Consider the following 20,002-nt stretch of genomic DNA (forward strand, 5'->3'; position numbering starts at 1 on the left):
ATTGACAATAACTGGGATAATGATATGGGTTTATTCCAATATTCCAGACTGTCTTCTAGAAAAATAATAATTGCCATGACACGACTGCCTATCACAGGCCAGGCACTGTATTGCCCTATAGAATATAAAGTGTGTAATTCATCTACTTTTGCAGAAGGGAGTAATAAAGTTCAAAGAGGTTACTTAATTTTCTCAAGTCTCTATGATGACTAAGAGGTTGAGAAGGAATGTAAATACCAGTCTGCCTATTTCCAAGTTTCTGTTTTTCTTTGTCTTTTTTTATCATGATATACTGTCTTCAAAATTCTAGGATGACAAAGAAGACTGTCAAGCAATGAACTGTCCTGAATTTCCCAGAATCAGATTGAGACTCGAAAAGACACTGGATTATATGTGGTCTAAGTTCATCATTGTAACATATAAGATGATCAATGTTGAAGTGATTTGCCCAAGGTCACATACGATGGTGTCCAAGCCAAGAGTTTCCAAGTCTCTTGACTCCCACCAGGCACCTTACCCACATGCCCAGCATCTGAGTGTTTCATATAATCATTTTCCAATCCTTTTCATCCTTTATTTTTGGAGTGGGTGCCAAGCTCCTAGCTCTAAAGCAGCCAGGGAAATGTCTTCAAGCCTAGCACATAGCACTGTCTGTTGCATTGATTTTTAAAGAGATTTATGGCGTTGACCTGATCTCAATGAAGAAACTAAATCCAATTCGCTAAGGAATTACAAGCCTGTCTGATCAATAATCTATTTATCTCCTCCACTTTGCCATCTTTAGACACTCCAAACTTGTCATGGGAAATTGAAAGCAGTTTAAAAATATAATTATGCAGCCTCAGGAAGGTCTCCAACATTTCTGAAGAGTTTCAATTGCCTTTAAGGAAATACTACCGTGGTTTTGGCAATTAAAATCACACTCTGGTCACTAGTCAAGTACCTAGCCTGAGCTCATTAATATAAATACAGTGTCAGGATAACAGGAGCCCATAATTGCAGCATTTTCCATACTGTCAGTATTCTATCCGGAATATTGGGTTCAATTAAAGGAGCCTCTTTAGAGCAACCTAATTTTAGAGCTAATTTTTAGATTTAATTTTACCTATTTTTTAGAGCTACCTAATTGAACTAAGCCATATCCAAAGGAAAACAACCAAAGTGGTAAAGAAAGTAGAATATTGTGAAAAATTAGAAATATTAAAGAAGGTGGATATTCTGCTGATATAGAAAAAATTAAATAAATCCAAGGGAACTTGAAAGACAACCTTAAATAATCAAAGACAGATACATAAAAAAGAAGCTTGTTCCATGTAGACGCAGATCGCTACTATAGAATATAAGCAGACATGTTAGCTGGGAAATTTTAGTTTGATATAAGAACAACCTTTCTTATGATTGTAACTTTTATAAAATGAAACAATCTTTCCTGGAGGTAGTCATCTCTAAAATGAGATTCAACCCAAATAATGACCTCAGGAGTAGAATGGATTCAAAATGGGAAACAGTGGGTTCAAGTTGAGGATGAGCATGACAGATGCTCTTTTCCTGCACACTGAAGGAAGCATCTAATGTGCAGGGTCTATTGCTACCTCCTCATTTATACTGGCCCACTTGTCCTTGCTCTCTTCTTCTTGAAACTTGGATTTCTGGCTGTATATTATTGCTTTAGGACTGACTTCTAACTCCTTCAGAGAAGTAATGCTTGAGATACCTCTTTAGGACTGCTTAGTCAGTGACAGTTGGCTGTGGTTTCTACTGTAGCTGTATGTGTATGACTATATGATCATGTACATGTGTGCCTTGCTTATATGAAAAATGTCACTCTTTCCTCAAGAAAGTTTTGTGAATCTTAGTGCACTGGTTAATTCAAAGAAATGAAAATATTGAATATTATTACAATATTTATTCCATAAAGATTTTAACTTCATACTTAGATTCTTCCCCCTATTGCATACCATTTCTTTTGCCCATCATTATCACACTGTCTTGATTTGTAAGAGTATCATCCTTGCTGCTAGATACATTATCCTAATACTAACTTGGATTGGCAAAGTCTTTGGCTTAGAATTTTTTACATGCATAACCTGTCTGACCCCAGTTTTTTTTTCCATTGAATTGCCACTACTCCTCTTGATGTACACATTCCTTGAATTTAGAATGCCTTGAAAATCTCTCATAATTTATACCATCTTTTGCCTTTGTTCATGATATTTACTCCATCATCCCATTCCAATTAGGCAACATACTACCCATGTCTAAAGCTCTGCTCAAAAGCAATCTTCTCTTTGAAACATCAGTCACTCCTGGGCTCTCTACATTTCTTTTAGGTGTTTATCTCACCTAATTTTGGAGTAATTAGTGTGTTTTCATGTCTCCCACCAGAGCCTAGAACAGTGGTTCTCAAATTTGAGCACGTATTAGAATGACATGGACAGCTTATTAAAACACAGATTCGTGGTTCAGGCTCCAGAGTTCCTCATTCTGTAGGTCTGCAGTGGGGACTAAGAATTTGGACTTCTAATGAGTTCCAAGTGAAAGCCAAGATTGCTGTTTTTGGGAACACGCTTGCAGAATTTAGACTGGCATAGACTACAAATGCTTGGTTAGTTGGGCCCATGACATCTGTTAGAGATATCATTGAGATTGCAATGTTAACTGATGACATTATGGGCATTTTGAACTATATGTTTCTCTTATTTTGGGAACATGTCCTATGAATCACAGGCAGATCATGGCTGTCTACCCATTAGATGCCAGCAGCACTCCCTCTCCAGTTGTGACCACCAGAAATATGAGTACACATTGGCAAATGTCACTGCTGCCCCTCAAATTGAAAGCCTTTGGGTAAGAGAATACAGAAATACCTGACTTTTAAAAATTCAAATAGTTTTCATCCTGAGAATTATACAAACCAAAATTAATATCAAATGAGAATAAGATAATATTTTTAAAGCAAGTATTCATGCCCTTTTCATTCCAACATGGGATTCCTATAGATTCCAGTTGAAATATACACAATTCTATCTCATTGTAAGCTATTCTTGGATCTTGAAATCTTACTGTGATTGGATTTACAATACAGAAACCCAAGTGATGATCAGTTTGCTTATTCGGTTTTATTAAAAGTGGATACAACTTGCTTGTATAGGTCTTCCCAAGATATATATTTTTTGTCCTTTTTATTAGACCAATAGCACAGAATTTGAGAGCAATGTAAGATATAAGTATGAAAAAGAGCACAGCAATTTAATCCACAGTAACTCTGTCCAGCTGTAAATAGGGCCCTGTATGTTTCTTGCAATCTGAAGGATTTCCATTTTCTTCCCTTGGAAAAGAATAAAAAAACAGCAGACAGAGAAACAGCAAATGCTTCTTTCTCTGGTTTTCCCTCCTCCTATGCTTTTCACAGAACAGGCATCCTGTATTTGTTGAATAAGTAATTGAATGAACACAGATAAATGAAAGCTATGGAGGAAGCTTAGATAACATTATCTTGAAAGTACTGCTCAAATTGAAAATTCTATTATTCTATGAGCCTACTGTCTGATTTTCAGAAATGTGTCACAAGACTTACTAATTAGAGCCTAATATCTAGAGAACATGATTGTGAAACCCAGACTGGTTTCACACTAAAGAGCAATCCCAGGGGAGTGCTGGCCAGCGTATTTCTAACCTTATGGCTTCCTGACTTCCACCTTCCTTCTACCAGAGCAGCTCTGTGACAATTGTTTTATTCAGGGTAACAGTTCACTTGAAAAGGTATTCTGCTTAAATACAAGTAAAAGATTGAAAGCAGACTCCCAAGAAATATTTCTTAAATTACCAAGATGTGCTATGTTCTGCATTAACTATCTTCTAATCTATCCTTACAGAAGTTCTATAAAATTAGTCTTGATGACTACATTTTACTCATAAAAGAACAGAGCTCAAAGAGGTAAAGTGGCTTTCCCAAGGGTGAGCAATTGATTAGCACCAGAAACAAAATCTGGGCCAAAGGTTTCTGAGTCCATGTTATTGTTTCACTCACCATGAAGTCCTCTGTGATCAACACCATTAAGCCACACACACTTCCCCACATGACTCAGCTTCCTCCACTCTAAAAATATGTTATGGAGCTAGCTCCATCTCTGATAAGGACAGTATTTTTGTTTCTTTCTACAAGCTGAATTTATTCAGGCCTACATGTGTTGCTCTCCTTTTCCTCTGCAAATCTCTAGATAACACAAATATTACCGACCCTTTGAAACACAGCAAAAGACATAAAACCCAATACTCTGCCAGTCTGTTATAGTCAGAGTGTGATTCAGAATTATAACAATAGTTGAGACTTATTTATTAAGCACTCCCCACCATCAGGCACACCACCAAGATTTCAATGATGTTATTTGATCCTCAGGATGAGCCTTTTAGGTAGGCACCATCACTATCCCTCTGTTATAGATCAGAATAGCAAAGCTCTGTGTGGTGGTACCATCAACATTTCACAGGGGCTCAGTGTGGGTGAGTCACTTGTTTAAGGTCAGAACCAGAACTCAAACCCAAATCTTCTGATTCCAACTTTTACAACTATTTCCACTACTGCACAGTAGGACCAAGCTACGTATTGACCCGTGTGTCCTCCAGCTTTCCTCATGGGGTGACATGATCTACTACTAAAGGGTATCAATGAAAGATGCACATTGTATGTCCCTCAGGGTCATAGATAGTGAACATAAAGAATTCAGGCTTTGGGCCAGGCGTGGTGGCTCACACCTGTAATCCTAGCACTTTGGGAGGTCATGGCGGGCAGATCACTTGAGGTCAGGAGTTTGAGACCAGCCTGGCCAACATGGGGAAACCCCATCTCTACTAAAAATACAAAAAAAAAAAAAAATAGCTGGGCATGGTGGTGCACACCTGTAGTCCCAGCTACTTGGGAGGCTGAGGCATGAGAATTGCTTGAACCCAGGCGGCAGAGGTTGCAATGAGCCAAGATCGTGCCACTGCACTCCAGCCTGGGTGACAGAGTGAGACTTCATCTCAACAAAAAAAATTAAAAAATAAAAAAAAATGAGAATTCAGGCTTTGAAGTCAAAAAACAGTGTTGGACACGAATCCCAGCTCCAATTTATTATTTGTAAAATTTTGGAAAGTCACTTATCTTCAAATCTCATTTTCCTCATTTGAAAATTGCAGATAATGACTGCATCTCCTTCATCATATAATAAATAAGTCATTTTCCCAGTTGAACACACAATAACCATTCAAATTGGAAATAGTAACTACTATAATAGCTGAAAAAAATTCAGATGTACAAAGAACACTGAAAATATAAAGAAAAAGTTGAACTATCACATACTTTTAATTCTAACAGCTAAGGAGAGGGGTGTTTTATGATGAGCTTGAATAAGATTAAACTATTTTTTGCCCTCAAAGTATGCTTTAGGGTTGCTATTTTGCCCCCTCTTTACATAAGGAAACTGGAGCTCAAGTATGCAAAATGATTTTATTGAAAAATAATGGCTATAGGGATTTGAATTGTGTTCCGTTTGCTTCCAGTTTAGTGTGAGTGTGATCAGTGAAGGCCTTGTGGACTGCATATATCTTAAAATATAAGAAGTCCCCTGAGCACAGGAATATGTGACATGTATATATGGACAGGCCATACATTGAAAGAATTGTGTTTCACGTGTCCCTAATTTTCTTCTCTACTTTCATTCTCTGCATCAATGAAAAGGATTCAATATTTTCTGAGCAAACAATCTTTGTCTAGAGAATCAGATATATTATGTCATTTAATTACTCTCTGTGAGGTGAGTATTCTCTCCATTTTAAAGATAGAGAGAGTAAGGCCCAGATATTTTAAATCACCTGGCTAAGAGTATACAGTAAATAACTTCCAGATCCCGGATTCTGAAATTCAAGTCTTTTCTAATTCATGATCTCCTTCACACTACATATGTCTGCTAGAATTTTCCACAGTACTCACTTTCCTAGGCCAAACATACTATCTCATGTTTTATTCTCTCTCTACAGGGGGTCCTCAGCTATGTCACATTTTTATCTTGTAAAGAGGAGAAAGAAATCCTGGAGAATTGACATCTAGCCCAAGAGACAGGAAAAGGCCCCTTTCCTCCAATGACTTCATTTATTTTTTTCTTTTTCTCTTTTTAATATCTAATAATGTTTGCCACAGAGGGCTGTTCTGTAGGTTGCTGTTATATGAATTGGTACGTATGGGAGAAACTAACTCTGCTTTGAAATAAGCAATTTGAAAATATATAATAGTCTATTTGGAGTTGCAAAGAAAGACTGCAATTCATAACGCTCCATATGTCCCCAAGTATGCTCCCTGGACATCTTTGTTGCTGGAATATTAGTGAATTATATGCTGCAGCTTAGATCACATAGCTCATGCATTATAATTTTGTTGTGAAAGATAATCTATTCTTTTCAAGGTGTTGATTGGACTTCCTAAATGTAATTGGCTTTGTTCATTTGCACATATATTAAGCTCCTATTATGATTCTCTTAGATAAAAGTTTTGATGGATCCCTAGTAATTAAAAGACAAACTCCACATTCTTTGGCACATGATTCAAAGTCTTCCAAATATTTAGTGTCTACCTAACCCAGTGTTTCTATTTTTGTAGTCCTCAATACCATGTCTCCAGTCCTTCTCTTTTGTGTCTATAAAAACCTCACTCGTCTTTCTTGTTTCAGATCATGTATCATTGAGGGTGAGAATGAGAGTGGTTTTAGATATGTGTTCTATGTTCATGGTTGGGCTTAACAGGTTCCCAACCTCATAATTGTATATAAGGCTGTGAATGTATTGGACATGTGTACTTTTACAGGTAAAGAATTCATAGTGATTTGCAGATTCTAAAAATATTGATCACCATCTAAACATAAAGTAATTACTACAGGATTCACCAGTTACTAATATGTTGATCTATACTGATGGTGATACTCATTGTCTTTTGATTATCAAATCATTTATATTAAATTCCTAGAACTGCTCTAACAAATTACCACACACTTTACGGTTTACAAAAACAGAAACTTATTCTCCCATAGTTCTGGAGGGCAGAAGTCTGAAAGAAAGGTATCAGAAGCATTGGTTCCTTCTGGAAGCTCTGAGGGAGAATCTTTTCTAGCTATTGGTGGCTACTGGCAAACCCTGGCATTCCTTGGCATGTAGACATCACTCTCATCTTTACTCTCATTTCTACATGGCTTTCTTCTCTTCCTGTGTCTCCATGTCTCAAATCACCCTCTGCTTTTTCTCCTGTTATTTAATTTTAGGCTTGCATAGTCTCATCTCAAGTCCTTGAGCTGAATTGTATCTGTGAAAACCCTTTTCTCTAAACAAGGCCATCTTCACAGGTTCTAGGTGGATGACATAATATAATCATGACTGGAATCATATAATATTTGTCTTTTTGACTGGCTTATTTCACTTAGCATAATGTCATCAAAGCTATCTATGTTGTAGTATATGACAGGATTTTCTTCATTTTTAAGACTCCATAACATTCCATTGCATGAATATGCCACATTTTTTTTTAATCTGTTCATCTGTCAATGGACATTTGGGTTGTTTCTACCTCTTGGCTATTTTGAATAATGCTGTAATGAACATCGGTATTCAAATATCTCTTGAAATATTGCTTTGTTTTGGATACTTACCCAGAAGTAGATTGCTGGATCATATGGTAATTCTATTTTCAATGTTTTTAGTAACCTCCACACTGTTTTCCATAATGGCAGCATCATTTTACATTCTCACTAACAGAACACAAGGGTTCCAATTTCTATCTTCACCAACACTTGTTGATTTTCTTGTTGCTGTTCTTTTAATAGTGGTCAGTCTGATGGGTATGAAGTGATAGTTTATTCTGGTTGTGTTTATTTGTTTGTTTGTTTTCTTGTTTTAAGACAGGGTCTCACTCCATAACCTAGGCTGGAGTGCAGTGGTGTGATTATGACCCACTGCCAACTCAACTTCCTGGCCTAAACTGATCCTTCCACCTCAATCTCCTGAGTAACTGGGACTATAGGTGCACATCAGGCTAATTGTTTGCTTGTTTGTTTGTGTGTGTGTGTGTAAAGGAAGGGTTTTGCTATGTTGCTCTGGCTGGTCTTGAAATCCTGGCCTCAAATGACCCTCCCACTGTGGCCTCCCAAAGTGCTGAGATTACAGGCATGAGCCACCATGCCTGGCCCTCACTGTGGTTGTAGTCTACATTTTTCTTAATGATTAGTAATGTTGAACATATTTTCTTATACATATTGGTCTTTTTAAAATATCTTTAGTGAATTATCTACTGAAGTTCTTGCTCTTTTTAAAGTTGAGTTATTTTTCTGTTATTGTTACAAGAGTTCCTTATATATTCTAGATATTAACTCCTTATTAGACACATAATTTGCAAATATTTTCTGCCATTCTTTAGATTGTCTTTTCACTCTGTTGATTGTTTCCTTTTATGCTGAGAAGTTTTGAAGTTTGATGTCTCATTTGTTAATTATGGCTTTTGGGCCTATGCCTTTGATGTCATAACCAAGAAATAATTGGCAAATCCAATATCCTGAAGTTTTTCCAATACGTCTTCGTCTAGAAGTTTTCTTGTTCTAAGTCTTAAGTTTATATATTTAATCCATTGTGAGTTAATTTTTGTAAACAGTGTAAGATGTGGGTTCAGTTTCATTAATTTGTATGTGAATATCCAGTTTTCCCAACACTGTTTGTTGAAGAGACTCTTCTTTCTCCATTGTGTAATGTAGGTACCCTCGCAAAGTTCATTTGACAATATGTGCATGGTTTTATTTCTGGTTTCTCTATTCTATTCCATTTATCTATATGTCTGTCTTTATGCCACACCATCTCGATTACTATTTCTTTGTGGTATGTTTTGAAATCAGGAATTGTTGTTTTTTCCTTAAGATTACTTGGACTATTCAGGGTCCCTTTAGATTTTATATGAATTTGGGGATGGCCTTTCTATTTCTGCAAAAACTGCCACTGGACATTTGAAAAGGATTGCATTGAATCTGTAGATAACTTGGATATTATAGACATTTTAACAATATTATGTCTCCTAATCCATTAACAGAAGAGGTCTTTCCATTTATTTGTATCTTTTTCTTTTTTTAGGAATGTTTTGTGGTTTCCAGTATACAAGTATTTTGCCTCTTCAGTTAAGTTTATTTTTGAATATTTTATTCCTTTGGTTGCCAATATAAATGGGATTATTTTCTATTTTGTTGGTTAATGCTAGCATTTACAAGCACAACTGATTTTTGCGTCGCTTTTATATCTTGCAATTGTGAAATTTATTATTTTTAACAGTTTTTTGGTGGATTTTTAGGGTTACCTAATATAAGAATGTATGAAAGTTTCTGCAAAATTATTATTTTAGGAGAAGAGATTGTACATGTCTTTAAGGGGTTCAATTATTGGGGAGTCAGTCTTTTGATATATAAAATATTTAAAACTTCAAATTGGTCACTTATTTTCCAAAGTTTTCTAATTCATTCAAAAATGATTGCTTGACATCAGAGACTCTATAATTATTTTCCAACTGATATTTCCAATCATCTACTTGTCTTTCCTATCACACCCTACATTCTAGTTAAATGGGATATTTTAAATACTCTAATTAGACTTGACATTTCCCAATACCTGTGCTTTTTCACTAACTAGTCTTTATGTGTACAATTACCTTCATTAAGTTCTATGTCCTGGCTAAATCCTATTTTTTTTAATTGCAGAGATATTATTGGTTTTATATGTAACAGCCATTCCCTTACTTTAAGATTCTTAAATGTGCTTCAGAAAATGCTATACTCATTGTCACCATGGGGGTTGAATCACAATGAATCTAAGTCAATATGGTTCCATTTCTCTTAATAGTGATTGGTTTACATGTGGCCTTTTACTTAGTTTTAGCCAAGAAGACCATAAGAAAATAACTGTTGGAGGGGCTTCTGGAAAAATACAATATTGCTCTTAAAAAGAAATACATGAAAGAACATTTCTGCTTCTGCATGTACAGTCAGTCAATATGACATCTCATATTTTCTAAGATTTAAAAGAAAGATGGGGCAAATGTGTATGGGGAATAGTGTCATGAGATGGAGTGGAAGAGCGGGTAGGTTACAAGTCAAGTAGGACCTGGTAGGTCATGGTGAGAAGTTGAAAACTTATTTTAAATGCTATGGGAAACTATACAAAATTTCCAAGAGAGTTAGTAACACAAGCTTGTTTTTCAAAAATCACGCTGGCTGTTTTTGTAGTGCATGGATTGAAAGAGGTAAGAATTGAAACAGAAAAATCAATTAGAAGGTTACCAATGTAGCCTTGGAGAGAGTGGTATGATGGGAGGAGAAGACGTTTAATACTCATCACTAAAATAAATGTAGGCTGTATTGCAAATAACTATATATAACCATAATTATGTAATGTAGGCTGAATATATCACCACTAAAAGGGTGGGCAACAGGATCAAGATTAGCATCAGAGAGAGGTCATCGGGAAAACAGACAGCAGCTTATACTCACGCTGTGGGAGGAAGTCAGTCTCTACACCCCAGGGAGATGCAAGCAGGCTTCACTCTGTGTTTTTCCTCTGCAATCATTGCGTTCCCTACAGGACAGGCGCTGCTTAATATGACTACCTTCCCTTTATTCACGATTGTTTGTGGTTCTGATTAAACAGCCTCCTGGCAGGAGGAAGGCCTTTCTGGGAAGGGCAGTGAGAGGTTTGCCATTTCCCAGAAAAACCTGGCAGTCCTTAGGCCCTGCTAATAGTAGCTGATGAGTTAATTTTCCTTCCTAGCAAGCCTTACTCCAAGAGGCAGAAATAAACACTGGCAGGGGTTGCATGAAAATAGCCAGGTGCTCTGGTCCAGCCCTCCCAGGTCAGCAAGTGATGTGCAATTTGCTGTTCTTGCTTAGGGTGAATTTGCTGGTTCAGGTCAGAAAGTTCAAGATGGTGAGGGGGGAATGATTTAAAAGCAAATGAAAAGTCATAGTTTCCTCTCCACATGGTACAAGTGCACCTTGGCTAAAACCACTTCTGCTTTGTCATTTAAGCATCAGGCATTTCCCCTCTGTGGTCACCTGGAAGCTGGCATCTACAGCAGAGAGCAGCAGCAGAGGGGCCTGCTTAGTTCATCTGATCCACTTTGCTGAGCCTGGCCTCTACTGCCCCCTTTTGGCTGACATACACTACAGACTGCTCAGGCTGGAAACTCTTAACCCTCTACCGCCAGGTCTTCCACACAGCCTAGCAAATGTTTCTCTTTGGGTCTCAGGACCTTATTATTTATTTCTGGGTTGCTCTTAGATTTTGGCTTGGAAATTGGCTGGTTAGTATTTGCTTTCTGATATTCTAGGTCTAAGGGACCCTCTCTCTAAGAGGGATTTTGCTCATTCATAGCATGATAAAATGTTAGCAGTTGCCTCAAGGTTTATCTAGTCCAAAAACAGTGAATACATAACTTTTGTATATATTACCGTTGTCATTTTCTGCGCACATAAAGAGCATGTCTAATCAATCATGCTATATGTTTTTGCTGATCCTAGACTTGCTCTCAATCCTTCTAACATGACCACTAATGTTTTTTTACCATCAATATTTTGGATTTGACTAGAGATAAAACCCATGCATTCTTTAGTTATTACATTTACAGATAAGAAACAGAGGCCAAGAGAAGGGATAAAAATTTGATATTCCATACATAGCAGGCTATTGTTAGACTCAGAACTAGAATCTAGGTCTCCAGAATCCCAGGATGAAGTTCTTTTCATTGAAAATCATTGAATCCTTTACAAAATTGAATACTTTCTGTGTTAGTCAATTTTGCATTGCTATAAAGGAATACTGAAGACTAGATAGTTAATAAAGAGAAAAGGCTTATTTGGCTCATGGTTCTGCAGGCTGTAGAAGAAGCATAGTGCCAACATCTGCTTCTGGTGAGGCCTCAGGAAGTATAAAATCATGACACAAGGCAAAAGGGGAACCGGTGTATCACATGGCAAGAGAGGGAGCAAGAGAGAGGGGAGAGGCACTAGTCCCTTTTAACAAGCAGATCTCTTGTGAACTAAAAGAGTAACAATTCACTCATTACCATGGGCAGGGCACCAAGCCATTCATGAGGGATCTACCACCATGATCCAAACACCTCCCACCATGCTCCACCTCCAACACTGGGGATTACATTTCAACATGAGATTTGTAAGGGACATGCATCCAAACCATATAACTTTCAAAGTGTGTTTTATGGTCCAGATTCTAACACTATATTTACAATTGTCCTGGCCTAGAGTAGTTATTCATTTACGGAAACCTTTACTCTTCATCTACCACAGTGCTGGGCATTGGTCATGATGGAATCCTGAAATGAAAACACATTTCTCAAGATTTCTCCCAACAAAAGAACTGCTGGATCAAGGGACAAGCAAGTGAGGTGCTGATCGACAGACCTGGTAGTTGCTGTAAGAAACTCATGGCAGATATAGACTATTGTGGAGCAGAGGGAAGCCTAGAGATCCTATAGTTCAATCTTCCAATTTTTTAGATGAAACCTTGGAGACTTGTCTGCAGTTACATAATTATCAGCATGGGAACTGAGGCTATGGCTCAGTTACCTGGCTCAGTTCTAAAAAAGCACTATGCCTATGCCTCCACACTGTCTTTATCAGATATAGCAACCCAAAGAGGTTAATTTACTGGTCATTTGAAGTCATTCCTCATAGTCATTGTCTTAACCACTGCCAAAATGCTGTGAGAAAGGTATCAGATTTTATGTGTTTTTTTGTTTGGTTTGTTTGTTTGTTATGCCAATAAGGAAAGTAAAACAAATATTTCATGTAATTTGCCCAAGATCATCACGGTGGACACTACTGGTGCTCATTTTCCCCTCTTAGCCACAGGTACAGGGAAGACTTCTTAGTCTTTTTGCTTATGGATAGGGAGTTCCCACAAATTTTTGACAATGAACTGTGAACAGAAGTGACATACCTAGGTTGAAACAGTGAAAGCCCATGCATGATGTTCACGTTCCCTCTTTTGCTTCCAACAGTGATTGTGGAGAACTCTTGTTACAATGATGAAGCCTCAAGACAGATCCTGCTGAGATCACTGGTCACTTCTTGTAAGGGAACTGTCCTAGTGAATGCTGGAGCCACTGCTATTTGTTGAGCTATTGAGTTATTGATATATATCCAAGTTTATTACCACCGCATAAGCTTATTCTGTCCTGACCAATGTAAACTAAAAAGAAACATGTCTGTTTACAAAACAAATTTTGTTGGGTTGTTTCATCTCTGCTATATTTAAATTACATCTTAGCTCTGCCAATTAGGGTTATATCTAAATATCTCTGAGCTTCATTTTCCTCAAATATAGAAGAGCTATAGTGCTGCCAATATGGTTTGGTTCTGTGTCCCGACCCAAATCTCACCTCGAATTGTAATCCCCATAATCCCCAAGTGTCAAGGGCAGGACCAAATGGAGATAATTGGATCATGGGGATGGTTTCTCCCATGCTGTTGTGATAATGAGTGAGTCTCACAAGATCTGATGGGCTTATAAGCGTCTAGCATTTCCCCTACTTGCACTCACTTCATCCTGCAGCCCTGTGAAGAAGGTGCCTGCTTCTCCTTTGCTTTCTACCATGATTGTCATGATTGTAAGTTTCTTGTGGCCTCCCCAGCAATATGGAACTGTGAGTCAATTAAACCTCTTTCCTTTATATATTACCCAGTCTTGAGTATTTCTTCATAGCAGTGTGAGAATGGAGCAATAAAGCTACCTATTTTAGGCAATAGTTGCAAGAATTAATAGAGAAAATATATATAAAGTTTGTAAAACATAGTAAGCACTCACTTGTTAGTTTGTCATCTCCCCAGATCTCTTTCTTGTTGAAATCAATAATCTCTTGCTCTATACATATTGTAGTTTTGTCAAAGATCACTATTTCAGAGGTCATGGGCTCAGATGCACACAGGGACAAGGTAGTTACGATAAAAGTGTGTTTTAAGCTGGGCAGGGTGAAGTAGAGAGCCCTAGAGTGTTTTACACAGGACAGCTACTGCTTACATACAGCTGATGATTACTACCTAGGGAGTTAAGGCCCAGGTAAGGGAAACACCAGAATTTTCTGAATTTCTTGTGAAATGTTAAATATATTTTTTATTTAATTTGGGAAATTAATTACTAATTTTTTGAACCCGGGGTGAGACAACAGAGTTCAAGCCAAATACGCACATATCTGCAGGCCCTTTAGGCTGCCAGTTTGTAACCTCTGGATTTGATCTCTATTGTTAATACTCTATATCTTGCACAAACAGTGTCCATGTGAATGCAGGACACTAGACAGTTAGTCCCTGGAAGAGAGGGGCCTCATCCTTCCACTTCTGTCCTTCTCACTGTTCAATAACAAATCTGAAACAAAATAGAATGAGTGGCTGAAATGGGTTATATTAACAATGCTTTATGAATGGTAAACTTTTCAAAGTGAGATATTTGACTTAAGCAAATTTAAAGTAATTGTTTCCAAATCAAAGACATAGTTGTCTCAGGTTGTTCATCCAAACAAAAGGCTATGGATTGTTCTTACTGTGGTATCAATTAAACTGTGCCCCATTCCTGTCTATATGCTTATGTCAGAGAACTGGTGAATAGCCTGCCTTATAATGGAACACCAAAATAAAATGAACATTGGAGAACAGGTACCATGTTGTCAGTTGAAAAAAATACAGTTCCCTGAGGGCATGTAAGAGAATCTCCAAAGAGAGGGTAGGGGTAGGGTGGTTTATAAACATTCACTCTAAAATGTCTATTACTTAATTTTTTTTCAGGCAAAAAAATTATTTTAACATATAAAGTAACATTAAAAGAATATGTTGAATTTGAAAGCATGGTGTCTGATAATAATAATGATAATGATTAATATCCATTTCTATTTATTGAATGCTGTATGCAAAGCGCAATGCTAAATTTTTAACCCACGTTATATTATTTAATCCACAGTGCCTTTTGTGGTAGATAATGGTACTTTATCTATTTTAAGATGAGGAAGTTCAGGCAGCTTAAATAACATGTCTATAATAGCATATCTGTTAAATCACTCAGCAGAAGTTCTAGCTATATACAATTTCAGAGGCCATGATTTAATCAAAAATTTTTCCTTTTGCTATAAACAATGTTTAAAGCAAAAATTTCCTTTTCTATAAACAGTGACTACACCACTACCCCTTTCTTCCAGAACAATCTCTCCATGGAACTCCAATGAAGGAAATTGATTAAAAATCATTCACTTCATAATGAGACTTCAGAGACAACTCTGAGGGACCCAGGTTGATGTAATATTTTCCTTCCTGAAGTCCTTGAATCCCTTGTAGCATTAATAATATTATATTTTTATGTTTTCCCCTTATTTTAGATGGGCAAATTCAAGTACATGGCTGCTAAATATGTTCTCCATGATTTTCTTCATGTAAGTATTACAAAAAAGTAAAACAGGATCTCGTTTTGCTGAATATTAGATGGATAGTTTTGGGCAAATTAATTGCTATATTGATGCCTGTTTTTATATTTGTCAAACTGGCATAATAATTGCCCATATGTTGTAAGATTGCTATGACAATCAAATGAGATAAGATAAATAAAAACATTTATTAATTGATGTCATTGGCAATCAGCACGTAGTAGCTGCCAGAACAAATGGTAGTTATTTTTATATTATTACCAATATTGTTGTTATCTGAATATTTTAGCATGTTTTCTTGAAGAGTAGCAACCCTAAAATATTGATATGGATATAACAAACATCAGAGACGATCAGTTATGGGGTCAAGGGGAGGGAGAAAATTATGCTGGGTTTTTTTTTAGGGTATGGTAATAGAATGTTATAAAATGAGAACACTATATTTCCAAGCATAGGAATGTGTGGAAAATTTTGTAAGAGGCTCACCCATCATGGTTATCTCTCCCTTTCACTGTCTGTGAGTTATTTTATAACCCAGCAGGTCATTAGAAGATGATAATAACACAAACAATTTTTGTTCATGGTGGGGTGGACAGAATATGCCCTCCCAAGATGTGAAAGATGGCTGAACTGAAAACAATTAAGAAGACACAGATATAGGAAAGCTCTCTGTACTCCGTCTATTTGCCTAAAAGCAGAGCATAGATTTACAAGGGCAACCCCCTCACCCCACCTTATACCAAGGAGAAAAAGGTTAATCGCCAAAGACAACTTTACATCTTTATCAGTCTGGAGATGGTCCCAGAGGAATCTACATTAAGAAGCTCTACTAACTAACATTTTTCTGCCAGTTATTTGCCTTCTTCCAAGTTGCAGTCCTTAAAGACTCAAAGTCCTTTTCCTTCGGTTACTTCTCTGAAACTTTATTGCTCTTTGTTGAAGATGCTACATTAGCTAGATTTCAAGCCTCTTTGAGAACTACTGATCCCGAGTGTTTCTCATGTATATATGAAATATACATATTAATAAACATCTGTTTGTTTTTCTCTTGTAAATGTGTCTTTTATTACAGGGGTTTAGTCCAAATATAAACCTATGGGGGTTGAAGAAAAACCCCTCACATAGAAATGCAAATTATGCTCATGGAATGCAAATGCTTATGATCCTGTGTATATTGAACAGTTATTACATATTTGAAATTTACAAATTCACTTGTAATTTCATTTCAGCATTCCTTACTTGACCATAAATAACTAAAACTTTGAGTTTTTCTTCAAACCAGTTGTAACATCTTACTGGTTCCCTTATTAATTAGTGTGTTAAATAAAATATATAATGTATTCATTTTATATTTGCATGAGGCATAATTTTACTTTTAAATATATGTATGTGTGTGTATATATATGTGTATATACATAATATTTTAAGAGTAAAAAACTTTGAATTCAAAGACACCTTTTAACACTTATTCTAGTATAACATTAGGCAATCATTTAACTTACCATGTTGTGGGTTTCTTTTTTAGTAAAATGGTAAAAAAATATCTATATCACCCTACCCTTCTCAATGGTAATTCTGAGAATCTATTAAAAATAAAACTAGACACGAAAGTGATTTGAAACTGTAGGTATCTATACATATGCCAGGGATAAGAATTATTATATTTGATACATGGAAGTGGCTCATAGTCAGCAATTTGTTAGTGGAGATAGAAACACAGCCAGGCCATTGCTATCTAGCCTGGTATCCTCTCTAGATCACGATGCTTTCCCATAAAGATCAGAACATGTTGGCCTGGAACAAGAGGAACCTGGTAGCAAAGTGATTTTGTGTTATCAACAAGATGATAAGCTCAATAAAGAGTCCATTAGGATAGGGAATGTGAGGCAAGTGGATTTCCTTTGTAAATAATCCCTCATAGCCTCAAAAACAACCGCTTATTTCTACCATGGCAAGCCTTGACGGGAGAGCCAATTCGGAAGGAATGAAGATGCTGAATTCAGAGTTCACATATGCAATTTTCGAGTTTAAAAAAAGCTCACCTTATCTTCCGTTTCTCTTCAATTTTAACAGCTTGGAGCTGCTAAATTTAGTAAAATGACTTTCCCAGAGAAGTGAACTCTTTGGGTCAGAAGAAACTTTAAAATCATAATAGCCAGTCTCTCTCTGATTATATAAGCTTCATCATCATCAGCTTAGTCTTCATCTGAGATGATGTTTGCATCAGATGCTTTTAATTTAGTCCCCTTTTCCCCAGATATGTCATATTCTAGATTCATATGGAGCTTAAGGTTGACCAGAGATCTCAGATCCTAAACCTGCAGAGGTATTACACAGGGACACAATCAGACTACTGCATCTCAATTACAGAGAAAGAAAAATATTCTCAATGCATGCTCCCTATTTAATCCTGACTTAATTTGATTTTATGGTTCTATTTACCTAACATCAGTAACCTTTCACCAGCAGTGAAATCATAAAAGGATAGACACAGAGACAGGAGTGGGAAAAGAGAGATGGGAGAAGAAAAAAAGAAAAGTAAGAAAAGAAATCTATTATCTGGCTTAACAAACTCACCTTAGACAACCTAATGAGTAAAAACCTTGAGAAGTGATGACTCCTCCCCGGGCTTTAGTTTTCCTATGAATGGGAAGAGCTCACCAGTTGTACATGACTCTGAAGTTCTAGTCTAGAATGTGAAACAACTGTTGTTTGCAGGAATCACTTCAGAGTATCAGAATGCAGAAGCACTCTCCACGAGTACCACCCGGAGAGGGATATTTACTACCTCTGGGTGTGAGAAAAGACCAAAGCTCTACAGAACTCAGCAAATACTAAATGGCTTACTGAAGCTCCTTATAGGCCTCTTTCCTGGCTGCTAATTTATCAACCCTGAATTACCCTTTACATTACATGACTATGTGCATAAAGCAAAATGATATGTGGAATGAAAAATGGAGCTGCATTTAGGGAGCCTTTTTACAGTGGAGTGTAAAGGCTGCTATGTATCTATTTCAGGAAAATATTCAAGGGTCCCCAGGGAGCACAGTAGAAGAATGAAACTGAGAGGAAGAATCTATTCCTACATCTACTGTACTAATTCATGAACATTCTCTGGTGTCAAAAGATTGACAAGATGGAGCGATACTCAAGAGCCCAAATTCACAGGGTAAGACCAGCAGTGATGTCACCACCACCAACTTCGACTCCACGGAACTTCTTTTCCCTCAGCTTCCCTACTTTTGCTAATAGCATTACCACTCAGGCAACCATCTGGTTAATATTAAACACAACCCTATTCCCTCCATCTTATCAGTTTCAACAATGCTGTGGAATTTCCTTTTTTCATGCCCACCTTTTAATTCCCGGTGCCTACCGTACTTTTGCATATTAAGTATTTTCTTGCACCCTAGGAGGTAGGCCCTAATTCTATGACAGTTTTTCTTTCTTTCTCTTTCTTTCTTTCTTTCTTTCCTTCCTTCTTTCTTTCTTTCTCTTTCTTTTTCTTTTCTTTTCTTTCTTTCTTTCTTTTTTTTTTTTTTTTTGATGGAGTCTCGCTCTGTTGCCCAGGCTGGAGTGCAGTGGCGCGATCTCGGCTCACTTCAAGCTCCGCCTCCCGGGTTCAAGCCATTCTCCTGCCTCAGCCTCCCGAGTGTCTGGGACTACAGGTGCCCGCCACCATGCCCGGCTTTTTTGTATTTTTAGCAGAGCTGGGGTTTAGGATGGTCTCGATCTCCTGACCTTGTGATCCGCCTGCCTCGGCCTCCCAAAGTGCTGGGATTACAGGCGTGAGCCACCACGCCTGGCCTTCTTTTTCTTTCTTTTTGCTTTTCTTTCGTTCTTTCTTTTTTTTTTTTTTAATAGTTGTGAGGTCTTACTTTGTCAATCAGGCTGGGGTGCACCCTTGCTGAGGCAAGACTGCTCACTGCAGTCTTGAATCTCCTGGCTCAAGGAGTCCTCTCACATCAGCTTCTTGAGTAGCTAGGACTATAGGTAGGCACTGCCATGCTCAGACTGGTTTCTGTATTTTTTTGTAGAGACAGGGTCTATGTTGCCCACGCTGGTCTCAAACTCCTGGCCTTAACAATTCTCCTGCTTCAGCCACCCCAAATGCTAGGATTACAAGTACAAATTACCATGCCTAGCCTATGCCCATTTTATGAATAAAAATATGTAAATAATGTACCCAAATTTCTCCAGCTGAATCCAGCTGTCTGATCCAAGAGCCCTGATGAACACGTCAATCTGCTGCCCTCTGCTGTGGGGTCTTCCTTAATTACACCAGACAAAAATCCATTCCTCTTTTCTCTACTTGTTCCTCTGTTTCAGGTTTCTTGAAAGTTAATATGGATACAAACCTCCTAGGATCTTGTTAAAGTGTAGATTCTGATTCAATGGGACTGAGGTGCAGCCTGAGAATTTGTGTTTCTAACAACCTCCCCCCGGTGGTGCTGAAGCTCCTGTTCAGGGTACATACTTTAGGTGGCAGGGCTCGAGGCAAAGTGCACTTTGTATGATATCTGT

Source organism: Pan paniscus, chromosome 11 (assembly GCF_029289425.2).
Source record: "Pan paniscus chromosome 11, NHGRI_mPanPan1-v2.0_pri, whole genome shotgun sequence".
Classification (NCBI taxonomy): Eukaryota; Metazoa; Chordata; class Mammalia; order Primates; family Hominidae; genus Pan; species Pan paniscus.